This window comes from Physcomitrium patens, chromosome 8, assembly GCF_059467195.1.
Source record: "Physcomitrium patens ecotype Gransden chromosome 8, ASM5946719v1, whole genome shotgun sequence".
Taxonomy (NCBI): Eukaryota; Viridiplantae; Streptophyta; class Bryopsida; order Funariales; family Funariaceae; genus Physcomitrium; species Physcomitrium patens.
The window spans coordinates 1,167,052-1,189,629 of record NC_143417.1 but is presented as its reverse complement, the minus strand read 5'-3'; positions in this window follow the sequence as shown (position 1 = coordinate 1,189,629).

Genomic DNA, 22,578 nt, shown 5'->3' with positions numbered 1-22,578 from the left:
TTATGGAGAGCGTCGGCTACATTTAATGATCTCAACACTCCTCCTCGCTCATCATAATATCTACATAATATAAAATTTATATAGATTTATGATCTATACTTTTCTGTGATCTTGTAAGATCAAAAATTGTTGCCTCATTAAAACCTTATCTAGGAAAACCTTATTTTATTTAAGGACAAAACCATAGATGAAGGAAAAAGAGTACAATATCATTTTCTTTAATTATTTAAAGAGCTTATTAACTTTCTTATTCAAGAAAAGCAAGTCGCCGCATACCAATGCCATAAGTAAGTCGACGATGATTGCTTAATAGGAGAACTTTGGTGAAGAGATCAGCAAGGTTATTTGTAGATTCAATTTTCTTAATTATAAGTGCTTGATCATTAATCAAGTCATGAGTATAACTAAAATACTTTGGATCAATATGCTTTGTCCTATCGCCTTTAATGAAACCAACTTGCATCTAAGCAATACAATCACTATTATCTTCATGCAAGATAGTTGGAGAATCATCATATGAAAATCGACAGGTTGTTTGAATGAATTTATCAATTGATCGCAACCAAATACATTCTCGAGATGCTTCATGTAAGGCAATAATTTCTGCATGGTTGGATGAAGTTGCAGTTATTGTTTGTTTCACTGATTTCCATGATATTGCAGCTCCATGTCTTAAAAATACATATCCTATTTAAGATTTAGCTATTGCAATATCAGATTTAAATCCTGCATCATAATATCCAACCAATTTTGGATCTGCAGATTTTGTGTAATATAATCCAAAGTCTTCAGTACCTTTTAAATAACGTAATAAATGTTTGATGCCATTCTAATGTTGTAGTATTGGACGTGCACTATGTCTTGCAAGAACACTAACTGCAAATGCAATATCTGGTCTTGTAGATGTAGCTAAATACAAAAGTGCTCCAACCGCTGTAAGGTATGGATATTGGTCTACCAATATTTCCTCCTCTTCGTCGCATAGACGGTATGGATCATGACCATCACGACCACGTCCAACCATTGGTGTAGACAATGGATAAGCATCATTCATATTAAATCTTTGTAAAATTCGTCTAATATACGTTAATTGGTAGAGAAAAATGCTACCATCTGTAAGATGCATAATCTAAAGACCAATGCAGAAAGTTGTTTTTCCTAGCATTTTCATCTCAAATTCATGTATAAGTAGGTTTGTAGCTATAACACATGTAGATGTAGTGCCCACTAGATTAAGATCATCAATATATACAGCGATGATCACAAAACCAATTTTATCTCGTTTGATAAACAAACAAGAGATTAGTGGATCACTTATAAAATTATTTTTAATTAAATAATCTCGAAGACGTTGATACCACATTTATCCGGATTTTTTTAAACCATACAAGGCCTTACATAATTTAATACCACGATATTTTCCTGGAGCGGGTTGATTTGGAGTTCTTGTTTCTAAGTCAGGTGGAACTTTCATATAAATATTTGCATCAAGAGAACTATATAGATATGCAATAACTACATCCATCAGATGCATCTCAAGGGTGGCATAAACTATCATTCCAATAATATATCGAAATGTAATTGAATCCATGACTAGAGAATATGTGGATTCATAATCAATGCCAAATCGTTGAGTAAATCCATGAGCAACAAGACGAGCTTTATAGCGGGTTATTTGGCCTTGAGCATCTTGCTTGCATATTAATACCATTTTATATCCCACAGGGCGAGATGTAAGAATGTCTATAATTAGACCAAAGACTTTCCTCTTATGCAAAGAGGCATACTCTTCCTTAATAGCAGTTTTTCATTTTGACCAATCAGAGCGACACATCGCCTCTTCGATGGTTTGAGGTTCAGGATCATTTTCCTCGCAAGAAAGGGCTTCTATAATCATATATGCAAATGATTCATCTACCGTAATAGATGGTCTGTCCCAAATATCATCTGTAGTACAATACAGAATAGATAATTCTTTACTCAACTTGTTCTTATTCCTTCCAATTCCAAGATTGTTTTTCATAAGAATTGAAGGTACATTATACATGGATATATCATCATGAATTGGTAGTCCTGCAAGATGAGTGGCAATTTCTTGAAAAATAATACCAGGATTAGTTAATTTTATAGCTTTCTTCTTACGTGGTTGTTTATCTGGTGCACGAGTTCTTTTAGTTGTTGTTGTTATTACTTGAGGTATTGTAGTCAATGGCACTGTAATCTGAGCAGGTGCATTCTGAGCCTCATTAATAGGAACTCTTGTAATTCTAGGTGCATCATTGAAGCCATCAGGTGTTTCATCCGCTGTCGTGTTGTAATACGAGTATACAGTGAAAATAAAAAAAAAAGAGAATTTTATTAATATTTAGTTACCTCGAATATTGGGAGCATTGACCAACTCCAGTGCAAATACTGAGTGGTCAGGTTCAGTCACTCCGTTATAGTCAGCCGGGGCATACTGAAATGCTCCATTCGATTCCAATAACGGGAGTCAGCAGGAAGAGAAGGACCAATTCACACGACGGGTTCAAAGAGCCAATTGGATCCAATTTCGAGAATCCAATCCGGGTCTTCTTATCCAATATGAGACCTGAATTGGCAAGTCAACCCAATTTCGAGAATCCAATCCGGGTCCTCTTATCCAATATGAGACCTGAATTGGTCGGGCAACCCAATGCAGACCCAATTACGGGAACATCCAGGTTATTACGGGCATCTTACCCAATATGGGACCTGAATTGGTCGAGCGACTCAATGTGGTCCCGATGATGGGGTTTCGATTCTGTTTCGGGCTGTCCTGTTCTCTGTGCTGTTTCAAGGAACGTTGTTTTCGGTAAATGGATTTCTTAAAGATAAAAACAGAGGAGAAAGCTCTGATGACGAGAGCCAATTTCGGATCAAAGCTTGACGGTGGGAGCCAATTCCGGATCTAAGACGGAAGATTGAAGAAATTTAGACGATAAGGTTAGGGGGGATATAGTTTTGAAGAGGGTTTTTTTTTTTTTTTTTTTTTTTTTTTTTCTCTGGAAATCGGGGGGAGCTAGTTTTCAAGCTTTTGCAAGGTTACTAGTTTGGTTTTCATTGGAGGTTTTTGAAGATCAAGGGGATTAGAGAGAGGAACTTCATGCTTCGGGTCGGGGAAGGAAAGACAGAGAATTTGGATTTTTCTTCTTCGTAGAGTTTTGGGAAGGCGGAGGCAATCGCTGCTGAAGTCAGTATTGTAATGGTGAATCGGGATTTTTAATGAAGTGGGTTTGAATATTCTTGACTGTTTTGTGAAATCGAGTTACGTCTGTGATTGAAGGATTAAAAGGGCGTCTATAGGATTGAGTATGCGGAGTGAATGAAATTTATTGGGTTAATCTAACAAGACAGTCAGTGGATACAAGATCGTAAGTACAAAGCATTATTGAAGATTAACAGTTTGGGTTGTTTGGGGTTCTCTGTAACGTCTAGAGACCTACTGGCTGGGGCAAAAAGGACTTCGAGAAGCAATCGAAGAGCATCCATATAGATTTACGGTACATTGTTGCAGTCGTTTATATTCCAGCAGTCAAAACTGATAGACTGCTTGACTATCGACGAATCTCCATACTACCTTCTACAGCCAGACGCTCGGTGCGTTCTCGAGCAGGAAAGCACGTAATATGACAAAAGTGGTGAATTCGACGTGAAAGCTTGAGGTAGAAGGTATTGGATTTCGATTGATTTTATCTTTATTTTAATGGAAAACGAAAATAAAAATTTTGAAGGATTTTTGGGAGGAGTTTCTGGTGGGGAGTCTTCTAAAGGACAAGGTATACACATGGATCCGTCTATTGCTAGTTTGTTTCAAGCCTTCTCATTGTCAATGCAGCAACAACAAAGCAATGATCGAAAGGAAGCTTTGGCAACCAAAGCATTGCAAGCAGTGGTCAATAAAATTGATCAATTTGATGGGAGGAATATTTCAAGGTATTTAAGATGTTATGTTCGTGAAATGGAATTAAATCGGGTTTCTGAGAAGAAAATGGTTGCACTATTTGGACTTGCCACGATACCAAAGATAAGAGACCACATTACATCGATTACAGATCATTATGGGAATTCATGGGAGGATTTTTCACATGCATTGAAAGACGAATATTTCTTGGAAGATGCTGATCGCATTACTAAGAAGCTGTTTTTGGGATGGATTGAACGGTCCAATAAGAATTTGCAAGCAACAGAGCTACTAAGGGAATTTGAGAGGCAGTACTCTCAATTATCGAAGGTAGAAAAATTGACATTGGAGCCGAACAAAGTTGATCTATTTCTTCAAGCTGCTGATGGAGAATTGGAAGAGAAATTAGAACCCCTTCTTGAAGACAAAGAAGAAGATGAAGGATTGACAACGAAGTGGAAGAACGTTGAAGATGCGATGGGGTTACTTACAAAAAAAGAAAGAAGGAAGGATAGGAGCAATATTCTGAAAACAGTACAAGCACCCAAAGCTCCAGTACGTACAACACCACCAACAATGCCTACAGTTCAACCTTCGACATCCTTGTCAAAGAAAGCAGATATGGATACGGAAGAAATTATACGAGGAATGTGAGATCTTCAAATCAAATTAGCAAGACTTGAAGAGAATACTTCTATAAACAATTCGAAGAATGTTTCAAAACAAGGATATGTACAAAGATGCATTTGGTGTGATGATGCTTCACACACTAGAAAAGATTGCAATGAATTTAATAATATGATACGGCACGGAATTATTTGCTGGAAAGATGGGAAGATAGCATTGAAAAATAGAGAGGATCTTCTTCAAACCAATTTTGGCAAGGGAGGAATGAGAGCATTGGTTCAAGATTACTTAAAAGAGCATGAAACAGTAGCATGAGAAAGTGCAAGTTATGGTGCTAGAGTAGATGATGAAATTGGTGGAAGTACGGAAACTAGTGAGTTTTGGGCTTCTGCCGTTTCTACAATGCAAGAAGGAAAATTACCTCGAGAAGCGTTATTGAGAACTGCAGCTACAATACGAGGTAGAATAGGTTGGAAGGATCCTGTTGAGTCTCTTTTAGTTCATGCATATATTGCTAAGAGCCAACATGAAGCTTTGATGGAAGAAAAGAGACGAGGAAATTTTGATGATACTAGAGAAGGAAATTCTTTTAAGAGGCAAACTCGAGGAGACAAGGCTCGGGAGGCAGCTTCACAAGAATTGCCTGTAAAGGATACCTCATCATCATTGGGAGAAAAAACAACGGAGACAAAAGATAAGGGCAAATCAATTGCTTATAAGCTACTTTCTGACATTGAAGCGGCAACAAATTTGAAAGGGGTGTTGGAAGAACGTATATTAAACGCTAAGGTGGAATTCACATTGAAAGAAGTCTTGGGAATTGCAAAGAAGGAGTTTCATGATGTTATCATTGACAGCATTAAGCGAAAGAGGCAATTAATGGGCGAAACTGGAATGAGTCATGCTATTGATGCAAGAATATGTAGAAATGAAGAAGAGGTTGATATTGGTTACAAGCAACCAACAAATGAAAAGAATGGGTATAATCAGCGAGTACGTTTTCAAGATTCTAGTGACAAGGAAATAGAAACTTTGAGCCATTATACTCGAAAGCATTGAGCCAGGGCAACTACTGAGGTATTGGTGAAGGTAAGAGATATAGATGAACCAATAGTTGCTTTGGTCGACCATGGTTCTGAAATAAATCTCATGTCTAAAGATCTTTATAAGAAGCAAAAATGGCCAATTGATATGGAACATGGATGGACAATTCGATCAACTAATAACACACGGGGCGAATTATATGGAGCTTGTCCAGATGTCAAAATTCGGATTGGGGATGTTGCGACGGAGCAACATTTCTTCGTTCAAGATACAACGTCTTATCCGTTGATTTTAGGACAACCTTATATCATGGCAACACGGATGGAAACAAAAGTACTTGACGATGGTTCTGCTTATGCAAGGATACGGAGCGAAGATGGGAGGAAAGCTGTACAATTTCTAACAGTACCTCTTAACCATGAACGGAATCGAGATAGGTTGAGGGAGAAACCATTGCCAAAGATTGTTGAAGGATTTAAGGATTTTGGGGAGGTACCACTGTAAAGCGAGATTATGGAGGTACAAAAGAGGAGGTACTCTCGCGAGATGAAGGTGCCTTTGATGCGAGTTTTATTGGTATATTGGAGAATGGAAATATTATGTATAAGAAAGTTGATGATTTTAAAAGAAAAGAAAGAAAAAGATTATATAATATTGAAGGACAATTATGCAAGATAGGTGCATTGCAAGATGATGAGAGGATTTTGGGTGTTTATGAAGAAAATGGACTGGAAGATTCATTGGAATTGATTACATCTATTGGGTTAGGGGATAATGATAAGATTGTTGATATTCATTCGAGAGAGGTTTATACCATGCTTGAATCTTTTCAAGCACCAGAAGTCACTGTAGAGAGGAGATATAAAACGGCAGATAAGAAGGTAAAACCTGTTGTCGGACCATTATTAGAGGATTCTAAAGAACAAATGGGAGAAGCATCAAAAGAAGCAAGTTTAAGAGATCCAATGAGTATTGGACATCAGTTTACTGAAGAGACTTTTGAAGAATTGAAGATTGGTTCTGATGGTTCTTTATTGCTGGAGGAAATTACTTGTTTCAAAAAGATGTTGGCTAAACAAGGTAGATCGTTTGCCTTCGAATCTCATGAAATTGGGTGTGTGGATCCAAATATTATAACACCTATGGTTATCTTCACTGTACCGCATGTACCTTGGAATCTAAGACCGATTCCAGTACCGAGGGCACATTTACCTAAATTGGTGGAACTATTAAAAGAAAAGATAAAGATGAAAATATTGGAACCTTCATTTGCGCCGTATTCTAGTCGATGGTTTACGGTACCTAAGAAGAATGGGTCACTATGGTTTATTCAAGATATGCAACTGGTGAATGCAGTAACTGTCAGGAATGCAGGAATTGGACCTATTGTGGATGAATTTGCTGAGGCATTTGCTGGAAAGGCGATATATTCAATGGGTGATTTGTATTCAGGTTATGATCAATTTCAACTTGCCGAAGGAAGTAGAGATATGACAATGATGAGGACACCACTTGGATTGGTTAAAATGTGCACTCTTCCTCAAGGCGCGACCAACTCAGTTGCGCATATGATGAATAGGATGAATAAGGTATTGAGAGATTTTATTCCGAAAAAGACTATGCCTTTTCTGGATGATGTTCCTATAAAAGGGTGCAGAGAAGGAGACAAGGATGAAACTTTAGATACGAGGGGGTGTCGCAAATATGTTGTTGATCATATACAAGATTGTGAAAAGATTTTAACTTGGCTTGGAGAAGTTCATCTTACATTATCGGGTATGAAGTCCATATTTGGAGTACGAGAGGTTGTAATTGTTGGACATTTATGTAGATCCTACAGAAGAAAACCAGATCCGACTAAAGTTGATGCAATTGGAAGGATGAAAGAGGATTGTGATTCTTTAACAGAGGTTCGCAGGTTTTTGGGTGCATGTGTATTTTATCGAATCTGGATCCCTCATTTTGCTCACATAGTGGATCCATTATATGAACTGTTACACAAGGGTTACCAATTTAAATGGGAAAAAAGGCATATTCAGGCAATGCAAAGATTGAAGAAATTATTGATGTCACCTCCAATATTGAAGAAGGTTGATTATAAGTGCAATAGACCAATGATTCTTACTGTAGACGCTAGTCCAATTGCCGTTGGATGGACTCTGGGTCAAGATGATTCTTATGGGAGTAGATTTGCAGTTCGATTTGGGGCTAAAGTTTTAAGTATTCGTCAGCGTGCATATTCGCAAGTCAAAAGAGAACTTTGGGGAGTCGTTTTGGCTATGAAAGCTGAAAAGGACTATTTGATTGGGGCAGTAGTAGTAATTGAAACAGATTGCTTGCCATTGCTTGGAATGATTATTAACTGTTCAACGCCAGATATTGCAATGTTGAGATGGATTGCTTATAATAAGTCACTAAATCCAAAATTTAAGCATATCACTGGGAAGGACAATTTAGTAGCAAACATGCTATCTCGAGCAAGATACGAGAGGGAGGACGAAATGATTGAAGACATTGATGATGTCGGATTGAAATTCTATTCAATATCAAATCTCAACAGAGAAGACAAGCTATTTCTTGAAGAATCTTATGAAGGAGAATTACTGGATATTGGTCATTATTTGAATACCTTGACTAAGTAGGGAAATTGGTCTACAGAAAAATTCAAACAAATAAGAATAAAAGCATATGGATTTTTACTTCGAGATGGATTCTTATGGAAGAGACCGAAGAAAGGAATTGGGATGCCACAACGAGTGATAGGCAAAAGAGAAGAAAAACTAAAATTATTAAAGGAGTTTCATGATAGTTTATGGGCAGGGCATAGAGGAATCTGGGCTACTTTTGCTAAACTCAAGGAATGATATTGGTGGAAAAATATGTATGGAGATGTGCTCTCATTTGTAGAGTCATGTGAAATCTGTCAATCGTATTCTAATATCCGACATCGAGATGGTCTTCATCCTACGTATCCTCTGGCTATTCATTTTAAATGGGTTGTTGATTTGGTTATTATGCCGGTTGGGTTATGGCAAATGAGATATTTGGTTTTAGCTCGTGAAGATTTATCAAATCAAGTAGAAGGAAGAGCATTGAGGACAAAATCTACAGAGGGGATTTGTAGGTTTTTGCTTGAAGATGTCATTTGCCGTTACGGGTGTGTAGGAAAAATCACTGCAGATCGTGGAGAATTAAATGCACAAGAAGCTCGTAAGTTCTTTGAAAGATGTGGAGTTAAACTATCACTGATTACTGCTTATAATCCAGAAGGGAATACAAAAAGCGAACGCGGTCACCCACCGATTGTGAAAGCATTGGTTAAATCTTGTAATGGGAAAGTTAAAGAGTGGCCACGGCTATTGTCCTTTGCATTATGGGCTGATCGAACAATACATAGTTCGGTGACAGGATATATGCCAGTAGAACTTATGACAGGTCAAAAACCAATTATGTCGATTGAAGAAAAGGTACTTACTTGGAGTATGCTACCATGGGAAGATGGATTGACAAGAGAAGAACTTCTGGCTATTAGGATTCGACAATTGGAGCAAAGAACGGAAGATGTCCAGATAGCATTGAGAAGGTTAAAAAGAGCAAGGTTACAAAACAAGGCGCGATTCGATAAGCAACATCGATTGAGACCAAAAGCAATCGAGGAAGGTGACTAGGTACTTCTTTATGACAAAAGTCTGGATAATCAACATAGTACTTTGTGGAAATTCTCAAAACGTTGGTTTGGACCATATGTGATAACAACTGTTCATGATAATGTGACTTACTCATTATGGGAGTTAGATGGTACAAAATTGAAAATACCAATTGCAGGGAAGCGAGTAAAAATATTTAAACGAAGACACGTAGAGATGAATATGAAAGACCTTAATGAAGGTATAGAGATTCCGTAGCAAGAAGATGAAAGTGATTTGGATAATGAAGGTGACGAAGACGAACTGGACAAAGACGTAGAGGATATATTCTGAATCAAACGACAATTGGGTAAATTGGTGCATACCGGAGGATGCACAGGTTCAGAGGGGGTAGATGTCGTGTTGTAACACGAGTATACAGTGAAAATAAAAAGAAAAGAGAATTTTATTAATATTCAGTTACCTCGAATATTGGGAGCATTGACCAACTCCAGTGCAAATACTGAGTGGTCAGGTTCAGTCACTCCGTTATAGTCAGCCGGGGCATACTGAAATGCTCCATTCGATTCCAATAACGGGAGTCAGCAGGAAGAGAAGGACCAATTCTTATGACGGGTTCAAAGAGCCAATTGGATCTAATTTCGAGAATCCAATCCGGATCCTCTTATCCAATATGAGACCTGAATTGTCCGGTCAACCCAATTTCGAGAATCCAATCCGGGTCCTCTTATCCAATATGAGACCTGAATTGGTCGGGCAACCCAATGCAGACCCAATTACGGGAACATCCAGGTTATTACGGGCATCTTACCCAATATGGGACCTGAATTGGTCGGGCGACTCAATGTGGTCCCGATTACGGGGTTTCGATTCTGTTTCGGGCTGTCCTGTTCTCTGTGCTGTTTCAGGGAACGTTGTTTTCGGTAAATGGATTTCTTAAAGGTAAAAACTGAGGAGAAAGCTCTGACGACGAGAGCCAATTTTGGATCCCAGCTTGACGGTGGGAGCCAATTCCGGATCTAAGACAGAAGATTGAAGAAATTTAGAGGATAAGATTAGGGGGGATATAGTTTTGAAGAGGGTTTTTTTTTTTTTTTTTTTTTTTTTTTTTTTTTTTTTTTTTTCTCTGGAAATCGGGGGGAGCTAGTTTTCAAGCTTTTGCAAGGTTACTAGTTTGGTTTTCATTGGAGGTTTTTGAAAATCAAGGGAATTAGAGAGAGGAGCTTCATGCTTCGGGTCGGGGAAGGAAAGACAGAGAATTTGGATTTTTCTTCTTCGTAGAGTTTTGGGAAGGCGGAAGTAATCGCTGCTGAAGTCAGTATTGTAATGGTGAATCGGAATTTTTAATGAAGTGGGTTTGAATATTCTTGACTGTTTTGTGAAATCGAGTTACGTCTGTGATTGAAGGATTAAAAAGGCGTCTATAGGATTGAGTATGCGGAGTGAATGAAATTTATTGGGTTAATCTAACAAGACAGTCAGTGGATACAAGATCGTAAGTACAAAGCGATATTGAAGATTAACAGTTTGGATTGTTCGGGGTTCTCTGTAACGTCTAGAGACCTACCAGCTGGGGCAAAAAGGACTTCAAGAAGCAGTCGAAGAGCATCCGTGTAGATTTACGGTACGTTGTTGCAGTCGTTTATATTTCAGCAGTCAAAACTCATAGACTGCTTGACTATCGATGAATCTCCATACTACCTTCTACAACTAGACGTCCGGCACGTTCTCGAGCAGGAAAGCACATAATATGTCACCGCAATCCGTTTTAAATGCAAAATCTTAGCAACTTCAGTTTCTACCAAAGATGTCCTAGGATCGAGATTCATTGTAAATGTTTTTGGTGCTTCAAATATGAGTACTTTATTTCTTTGTTGATTGGATACTCTTCCTTGAAGAGATGGAAATACAATTTTTTCAAAACACCAATTTTGTAAATGTGCACGTAATAATGTGTTAGTTGATGGATCAACAATACGAATAATGCTTGGTGAATCAAAACCAACATATATGCCTTTTTATCGATGAGCTGCAATGGTACGCCATTGAGGTTCTGGTACTGGAATCCAAGCACGGCAACCAAATACTCGTAAGTGAGATACATTTGGAACACGACCCGAAATGAGCTCATGTGGTGAAAAAATTTCAAGAGAAGAAGGGCGGAGGCGTATTAATGCTGCAACATGTAAAACTGCATGATCCCACATAGATGTAAGTAGATTTGCGTGAAGGAGGAGTGGCCGCGTAATGAGTTGTATACGCTTTATAAATGACTCTGCAAGTCCATTTTGAGCATGTTCATATGGAACACAATATGTCAACTCGATTCTTGTTGCAGTACAATAGTCTTCACAAGACTTTAATGCAAATTCTTTTGGATTATCCATACACAATGTTTTTATAGGATAATCAAGAAAATATGCCCAAAAGCAAATAAGCATAGATATAAGATTGGCAAACACCATGTTTCGAGTTGATAATAATGAAATATGTGATTGTTTACCTGATGCATCAATAAGGACCAAAAAATAACAAAATGGTCTTGATATTGGATTAATAGGACCACAAATATCACCATGCAATCTTTCAAGCATTGGTGATAATTCTTGTGGAAGTTTCAAAATTGAAAGTCGAGTAATCATTTTATCTTGTATGCATGCATGACATAATTCCATAGAGTCTACATCTGCAGGCTTTATATTGTGCCTAGTTATACATGGAATGATCTTTCTAAATAATGTGGACCCTGGATGTTCCAATCGTCCATGCCAGAGAGAAACACGACTCTCTGAGATAGATGATGCAAAATTAAATATAATGGGAGGCCGAATCATAATTCGGTATAAACCATTTTCTGTAGCAAAAGCTTTTTCAACAACTTTATGATTCTTCGCAAGAACCAAAACTTCTTTTCTATTTAAAGTAGCGGTCGAGAGGTGATAACCATTAATACACACATCTTGGTAGTTGATCAGACTCCGAGGTGCTGAGGGTGCAAACATCGCATGTTTATATTTTATGATGGAACCCGAAGGTAATTTTACCATCGCTGTGCCCTCTTGGAAACAAAATGCATTTGTTCCAGCCATAATCACCATATTTTTAGTTTGCCAAGTTGAAGATTTTTCAATAAAATCGCAAGATAGTATGTATTGTTGCAGAATCAATGAACACATCATTTGATTCATCATTAGAGGTTTTATCAGTCATATAAGCCTCTAAGTCATCAACACCAATTGAATCCATGGACGCATCCATGGTATGAACTTTACGAGCCTCAGCTCATAATTTCTTATTTTCTTGAAATATTTTAATAAAATATTTTGAAATATGGCATGCATGTGTTAAATGTCCAATCATTCCACACTTATGGCAAGAACGTATCTTTGATTTTTGTTTTCTACTATATTTAATAGTAGAACGTTTATTCTTTCCATATGGATAGAAATGGTCTTGACCATGATTACCTTGATACTTATGAGTACGTTTCCCATGTTTATATAATTTCTTCTTAGACTTAGAAATATTAAGTGCATGAGATTCAGGAACTGTAGTTCCAATAGGACGAGCTTTCGCATTGCGTAAGAGTAGCTCATTATGCTTCTCCGCAAGAAGTAGATAGGACATGAGATCAAAATGACTCTAAAATTTCATGTTCCTGTATTGTTGTGCAAGCACAACAGATGCAGGAGGAAATGTAGAGAGAATTTTCTCAATCATTTCTTCTTCAGAAATGCTTTATCTACATAATCGTAATTATGAGACAATACTATATATTTCACTATTAAAAGTATTTAAATTTGGAAAATCCAAGACACGTAAATGTGTCCAATTATGATGTGCACGTGGAAGAAAAATGGTCTTTTGATGATCAAACCTAGATTTAAGATTCTTCCAAAGTTTTGCAGGGTCTTCCATTTCCAAATATTGATGTTGTAATGCGGGTATAAGATGACGACGAAGGAGAAGAAGTGCTTTCCAACAAATAGCAGGAGATATAAAAATACTTGTTGTAGGAGATTCTTCAAACATAATGGCATCCAAGAGTTGTTCTGTAAATAAATTTGCTTTTGCTATTTTTGCCCATAATAGATAATTATTTCCATCTACAATCAATGGTGGAAATAAAAGAGCTTGAAAATGTTAGGATGCACTGGTAATAGTAGGAACTATAGTAGAATCAATTGAAGATGTTGAAGCACTCATTATAAATAAATCTGTAAAGAAAATACAAGATCAAGTAGAAAAGTTGAGTAAAATGTATCTTAAAATATAAAGTCAAATAAAATGATAAACTTGAACTTGAAAAAACTAAAATATATAATTTTTTTTATTTTTTTTATGAAGAAAGAATTGTAAATTAAGGCAGCACAATAGGAATAAAATGGTGGCAGCAGGTAGTGGTAGGGCGACAGGGTGGCAACGGCGGGCAGCGGCGGATAGCAACGGCTAGCAACGGCGGGCAACGGTGGGCAATAGTGGGCAACAGTGGACAGCGGCGGCGACGACGACGGCAGTAGTGGCGTTACGGCAGTGACGGCAGCAGGCGGCAGCGACAGCGGTAGCGGTGACATGGTGGCAGTGACAAATTCGGCATCTGTTTGGCGTTTGTTTGGCGGCAGTTTGGGGCGCAACAGAGAACAAGGAGCAAGCAGAGGATGGAATTGGGTTGGATCAAGTATTCAGAGCAAGCAAGGCAGAGAGTGGAACAAGTGCTCTAAACAAGCAGCTAATGTGTGAGGGGCTAGCAAGAAGAACAAAATCATGACCCAGACACTAAGCAAGGGTAGCAATAGGTTTGAAGAATCAAAGACTAGAGTAAAAAAAATTGTGATAGTGTGTAAAAGAAAATCGTGCTGATAACGTGTTGAGAATGTTTAAAAAGACACAAGAGTAATAGTAAGTCATACACATACAAGAGTAGTAGTAAGTCATAGACACAAGAGGGTTTTTAAAGAGAGAGAGCTTCACACACACAAAAAATCTATTGATCTGATTGTGTCTCGTATACAAGAAGAGAGAAGATAAGAGGATGAACAGTACTTCTCCACTAGACTCTAAATACTGTAGCTACTGTAATTACTGTAGTCTACATTAAATATTATAGATAGCGTTGGCTACATTTAATGATTTCAACAGAAACCAGCTCGATTCCATGGTTGGACTAAAATAACTCCGCGATGCAAATTGCGTGTTATCGACCCATTCGTAGCCTAGGTGACATGTAATTCAAAACGTGGGGTAAAAAAAATTTCATATTTTGAAACTGAACACTTCGGGAATGAAATCTTTGTGACCCTCTCTGATTGCTTGGGTTCAGATCACTCTGCACACATTCTACGCAGGCCACGTTGTCACTAATTTTTAAGATGAAATGAAAGGAAAATACAAACAAAGATTCTAGACTCGCCATCTCATTCATTGTCTTTCATTTCTGAGAGATTGCTTGCTGCCTTCTCTAGGTGATCAATGTGTGATGCAGCAAGTACTTTCACCCTGTTGAGAGCATTAAATGTAGTAGTTTCTTTCCATGATATTTACTATAATCTACAATAAATACTATAGCTATACTAGTTGGAATGTAGTGGAGAGAAACTGTTTATTCTCTTCCCTTCTCCTTTTGTATACGAGACACAATTAGATCAATAAATTTTTGTGTGAACCTCTCTCTCTTCTTAGAAACTTTCTTGTGGGTGTATTACTTACTACTACTCTTGTGTCTTTCTAAACATTCTCAACACATTATCACCACGATTTGCCCCTATATACTATCACAATTTTTTGCTATAATCTGGACTCTCCAAACCTATTGCTATTCTTGCTCCTTGTGTGATTTTTACTACTTTGGTGTGTGATTCATGATCTTGCTGTATTTCTTGTTGACCCCTCATACCTTAGCTGCTTACTAGTTTTTTTACCTTACTTGCTTGCTTAGAGTATTTGTTCTAATCCTACCTCCATGTTGTATCCTACGCCTGCCTCCAAACAAATGTTGCTCCCTACTACCAACCCTGCTACTGACATTATCTACTACTACTGCCATTACCTTGTTCTTGCTGCTCCGTTGCCACAATCTACAACCTTTTTTCAAAAATATTAATTAATTAACTAATTAATTAATATTTTTGATTTCAAGTTCAACTTTATTATTTTATTTGACTTTATATTTTAAGATACATTTTACTCAACTTTTCTACTTGATCTTATATTTTCTTTACAAATTTATTTATTATGAGTGCTTCAATATTTTTAACTGTTTCTACTATGGTTCCAATTATTACCACTATATTTCAATATTTTCAAGCTTTTCTACTTCTACCATTGAGTATAGATAGAAATAATTATTTATTATGGACAAAAATGGCAAAAGCAAATTTATTTGTAGAACGACTCTCAAATGCCATTATATTTGAAAAGTCTCCTACAATAAGTACTTCTATTCCTCTTGATATTTGTTGGAAAGTAATTCTTTTCTTTCGTTGTCATCTTATACATACATTACAACATCAATATTTGGAAATGGAAGATCCTGCAAAACTTTGAAAGAATCTTAAATCCAGGTTTGATCATTGAAAGATTATTTTCCTTCCACGTGCATGTCATAATTGGACACATTTAAGTGTCTTGGATTTTCTAAATTTAAATGCTTTTAATAGTAAAATATATAGTATTATCTCACAATTATGATTATATCAACAAAGCATCTTTGAAGAAGAAATGATTGAAAAAATTCTCTCTATATTTCTACATGTATCTGCTAAGCTTGCACAACAATATAGGAATATGAAATTTCAGAGTCATTCTAATTTCATGTCCTATCTACTTCTTTCGGAGAAGCAAAATGAGCTACTCTTACACAATACGAAAGCTCATCCTATTAGAAGCACAATTCTAGAATCTCATGCTCTTAATATTTCAAGTCTAAGAAAAAATTATATAAACATGGAAAAGGTGCTCATAAGCATCAGGGCAGTCATATTCATGACTATTTCTACTCATATGAAAAGAATAAATGTTCTACTATTAATTATAGTAAAAAACAAAAATAAGAGATATGTTCTTGCCTAAATATGGAATAATTAGATATTTAGCACATACGTGCTATATTTCAAAATATTTTATTAAAATATTCAAAGAAAATAAAAAACTGTGAATTGATGCTCGTGAAGTTCATACCATGGATGCATCTATAGATTCAATTGGTGTTGATGATTTAGAAGCTTATATGAATGACAAAACTTCTAATGATGAATCAAATAATGCGTTCATTGATTTTGCAATAACATATACTATCATGCGAAATAGATAATTTTTTATTGAAAAATCTTCAACTTGACAAACTAAAAATATAACGACTATGACTGGAGCAAATGTTTTTTGTTTCTAAGAAGAAACAATAATGGTAAAATTACCTACAGGTTCCATCATAAAATATAAACATGCAATTTTTGCACCCTCAGCACCTTAAAGTCTGATAAGCTACTGAGATATGCATATCAATGGTTATCACCTCTTGACTACCATTTTTAATAAAAAAGAGGTTTTGGTTCTTGTGAAGAACCATAAAGTTGTTGAAAAAGCTTTTGTTATAGAAAATGGTTTATACCAAATTAAAATTTACATCATTTACCTATTATATTTAATTTTACATCATCTATCATAGAGAGTCGTGCTTCTCTCTGGCATGGACGATTGAGACATTCAAGATCTATATTATTTAGAAAGATCATTACATATATAACTAGACACAATTTAAAGCCTATAGATATAGACTCTATAGAATTATATTGTGCATGCGTGTAAGGCAAGATGATTATTTCACCTTTAATTTGGAAACTCCCATAATAATTACCACCAATGCTTAAAAGGTTGCATGGTGATATTTGTGGTCCTATTAATCCAATATCAGGACCATTTTATTATTTTTTGGTCCTTATTCATGCATCATGTAAATAATCACATGTTTCATTATTATCAATCTAAAACATGGTGTTTGCCAATCTTATATCTATACTTATTTGTTTTCAGGAATATTTTCCTAATTATCTTATAAAAACATTGCGTATGGATAATACAAAAGAATTTGCATCAAAGTCTTTTGAAGACTATTGTATTACAACATGAATTGAGTTGACATATTTTGTTCTATATAAACATGCTCAAAATGGACTTATAGAGTCATTTATAAAGCGTATATAACTCATTATCTGGCTACTCTTCCTTCATGCAAATTTACCTACATCTATGTGAGGTCATATAATTTTACATGCTGTAACATTAATACATCTCCGCCCTTCTTTTCTTAAAATTGTTTCACTATATGATCTTATTTTAGGTCATGTTCTAAATGTATTTCACTTATGAATATTTGGTTGTCGTACTTAGATTCCAATATCAGAACCTCAATGGCATACTATTAGAGCTCATCGATGATAAGGCATATATGTTGGTTTTGATTTATTAAGCATTATTTGTATTGTTGATCCATCAACTGGCATATTATTACATGCACGTTTATAAAATTACCATTTTGAAGAGAATGTATTCCTATTTCTTCAAAAAAGAGTATCCAATCAAAAAAGAAATAAAGTACTTGTATTTAAAGTACTGAAAATGTTTACAATGAATCCCAAACTTAGGACATCTTTGGCTGAAACTGAAGTTGCTAAGATTTTGCATCTAAAATGGATCATAGATGAAACACTTAATAGCTTCAATGCTATACCTAGAATTACAAGAGTTCCTATTAATGAGGCTCAAAATATACCTGCTCAGATTGCAGTGCCACTGACTAGAATACTTCAACATCAATACCAACAACAACAACAAATTAGAAAAACAACACCTAAAAGAATTTGTGGACTAGATAAGCAACTAAGTAAGAAAAAAAGCTATAATATTGACTAATCTTGGCCTTATTTTTCAAGAAATTCTCACTCATCCTATGAGATCATCAATTCATGATAATATATCTATGCATAATATACCTTCAATTCCTGTGAAAAACAATCTTGGAATTAGAAGGAATAAGATCAAGTTGAGTAAAGAATTATCTATTATGTATTGTACTATAGATGATATTTGGGATAGACCATCTATTACAGTAGATGAATCATTTGCATGTATGATTATAGAAGGTCTTTCTTGTGAGGAAGATGATCTTGAATCTCAAACCATCAAGGAAGCGATGCATTACTGTGATTGATTAAAATGGAAAACTACCATCAAGGAGGAGTATGCTTCTTTGTATAAGAAGAAAGTCTTTGGTCCAATTGTGGATACTCTTGCTTCTCACCCTATGAGATATAAGATGATATTAATATGCAAACGAGATACTAAAGTTCAAATAATCCTCTATAAAGTTCTTTTTATTGCTCAAGGATTTATCCAACGATTTGGCATTGATTATGAATCCATATATTCTCTAGTCATGGATTCAATTACATTTTGATATACTATTGGAATGGCAATTTATGCCACCTTTGAAATATGTCTAATCGATGTGGTACTATGTATTTGTATGGTTCACTTGATATAGATATTTATATGAAAGTTCCACCTGGTTTGAAAACAAGAATTCCAAAAGCACCTACTTTAGGATGATATTGTGGTATTAAATTACAGAAGGCCCTATATAGTCTAAAATAATTGGATGCATGTGATATCAACATCTCTAAGATTATTAAATTATAAATAAGTTTGTAAGTAATCCACTAATCTCTTGTTTATTTATCAAATAAGATAAAATTGGTTTTATGATTTTTATTGTATATGTTGATGATCTTAACCTAGTAGGTACTAAATTTGCATGTGTTGTAGCTACTAACCTACTTATACGACAATTTGAGATGAAAATGCTAGGAAAAATAACTATTTGTATTGGTCTTTAGATTATGCATCTTATAAATAGTAGTATTATCGTCTATCAACTAACATATATTAGATGAATATTATAGAGATTCAATATGATTGATGCTTATCTAATTATCCGTGCCAATGATTGGACGTCATCATGATGGTTATGATGCATACCATCCGTGCAAGGAAGAAGAGGAAATATTAAGAGAGTAATATCTATATCTTAGAGTAACTAGAACACTTTTATATTTAGCCACATCTACTAGATCAAATATTGCATTTGTAGTTAGTATTCTTACAAGACACAATGCACATCCAACATTACAACATTGGAATAGCATCAAATATTTATTATATTATTTAAAAGGTATTTAAGATTTGGAATTATACTACTATCATAGACATATACATGTAAGTCAATAATTATCTATATAAATAGGTAGAAGTAAGTAGAAGTAAGTAAAAATAAATTAATTTTATAATATCTTCTATAGAAGCTTCATAGATGTTGCTTTGACTTTATAGGTGTCTATAATTAATTTTCTAGATTAAAAAAGTGGTCAATAAGTTGGCCAAGTACCACACATGTTGTTAGCTTGAAGACCAAGCTAATTATGTGGTCCACACATAGAAAAACTTATCTTATAAGTCAAGACATGTGTCCTACAAAGTCAATACATATTGAAAGTCCTATAGAACATTGCCACGTAGTCCCTAGTTAGATAGTATATATAGAGACAAGAATGAAGCCTTCTTCACTCTTGTCAATTCTTTTCTTACTTCTAGTCTAGTTTCAAGAGTCTCAAGTTTCCTTGCCTTTTAGCAATAAGCCATTCTAGTTTCTTTTCAATATACATAATTCCTTATTTTTATTTTATTACTCTTTATTTAATATAGTTTTCATTGGTTTATGCATCGTATTTTAGTTCATATCTTTGATAGATTGACAAGAATATACTTACAATATGAAAGCTTTATCTTATCTTAATTAAAAGTGTATTAACTCTTTCTTATGATAAGACATAAGCACATTAGAAGTTATGGATTATCCTCATCTAAATTGTTATTATTCTTAATATTTTTTTTATCTTCAAGTTGTTTCTTCTATTTGTCTTCAATGGTATTAGATATTTTTCTAAGTATTATTATAGCAAAGCTTGTTGAAATGAAGAATGCAATGGCACAAATATAAGAGCAATTGAAAGAATTGATGCTTGCAATGTATCAACTTAGCTTTCCACTACAAGGATCAAGAAGAATGACATGAAGTGAGGATATAGAGATGATTAGATCTGCTTCAATATCTACATCAAATCATATCCCTCCATCCATAGTAGAACATCCTTCAAGTGTTAGAGAATCAAGAGTTACTTTGTCCAAGAAGTTTGATGGTACAAGATCCAAATTTTGAGGATTTATCAATCAAGTACAACTTGTGATTGAACTTCAACCTCAAAGCTATCCAACTCCAAGATCACAATTTTGATTCATTGATATATTTCTTTCAGATTCAATACTGTCGTGGTTTTTATCTTTTTTTGAATGACAAGATCCAATATTGAATAATCTAGAGGCATTTTTGGTAGAATTCCTGTACATGTATGGAGAATATGATGCAACTCATATTGCAACCAATAAGATCCGTATTTTACGACAAGGCAATCAATCTATAATATACTTCACAATTTTGACAACTTGTAACTAATATCAAGTGGGATGATGCTACACTTATTAACCAATTTTTCTATGGATTACAATACGAAGTAAAAAAATTGATGCTCAACTTTCTTGATCCTCAAACATCGAGTCAAGCAATTGACTTTGTTATAAAATGTAATAATCAAATTTTTGAATTTTGATTTGAAAGTCATACAAATAGATCTCAACATTACTACAATTTGATGGCAATACCAACATCTCCTCAACACATATATTCAAAAGTAGAGGATATGCAAATTGATGCAGTACATTTTAAACCTCTTATTGAGCAAGAAAAGACTTATCACCATCAAGAAGGATTCTACTTGTATTGTAGAGAACCTAAATACATTGCTCAATATTATCCAAAGAAGTGACAAAATGAAGAGCACATCTATCAAAAAAGATAATATGTTAGAAAACAAATTTGTTTAGCTAGAATAGGAATCATGCAGCTAGAATCTTATATAATTTTTAATAAAGGTCATATCCTCTCTTCAAAATCCTCTTTATTTTATAATAGATGTATATTTAGGACCTAATAATTATAAAGCCTTTGCCTTAATAGATTCAAGAGCCTCAGCTTATTTCTTAGACGTAAAATTTGTTAAAAGTTATAAAATACCATTAGTACAAAAATCCAAACTTGTTCATGTAAAAGTCATAGATGGTCGTCTGTTCTCTTTTGGAGATGATACTCATGGAACAATTCCTATAGATGTAGCAATAAATAGTTATAAAGTTTCATAATCTTTAATATAATTAGATCTCCCTCTAATCTAGTCATTTTATTTTTCTAAAAGCATAATTAAGAGTAAAATTAATGCAGTAGAAAGTCATAAGTCTAATACAATTAAACCTATATTTATAGATAGAAAAGCTTTCTTATATGCTATAAAAGAATAATCACCATGTATCATTTATATCACATATATTTCTAATGATACGAAGACTTCAAGTAGCATTCCTAGCCAATATCAAGAATTTCAAGATGTATTTGAGAAGAAAAATATAGATACTCTTTCAAAACATTGTCCCTATGACTGCTCAATTGACCTTCAAGAAGGATCACAACCGCCATTTGGACCAATCTTTAATTTATCACAAAATGAATTAGTTGAATTCAAGGAATATATTAAAGAAAATCTGGCCAAGAATTTCATATGCCATTCCAAATCACCAACAAGAGCTCCAATCTTATTTATGAAGAAGAAAGATGAATCATTGCGGATATATGTTGATTATTGAGGACTCAACAAGATCACCATTAAGAATAAGTATCCTCTACCTTTGATATCCAGACTTCTCGATCAACTGAAGCAAGCTAAGATCTATATAAAAATAGATCTATGGAGTGCATAAAATCTAATATGTATTAAAGAAGGAGATGAATAAAAAATTATATTTTGACCTAGATATAGGCATTTTAAATATAATATCATGCCTTTTGGACTTATAAATGCACTGACATCTTTTCAACATCTAATGAATGATGATTTTTGAGAGTTTTTAGATGATTTTGTTGTCTGTTATCTGGATGACATCTTGATCTATTCTAACAACATAGATGAAGATAAATTTCATATTTGTCGTATGTTACAAAAATTAAGAGATGCAGGATTCTATGCCAAGATAGAAAAGTGTATATTCCATACTATTCAAGTCGACTTATTAGGATACATCATTTCAAATAATGGACTTATGATGGATCATAAGAAAATTTAAATGATTATGGATTGAAAGATTTCAAAAACGGTAAGAGATATAGAATACTTTTTGGGC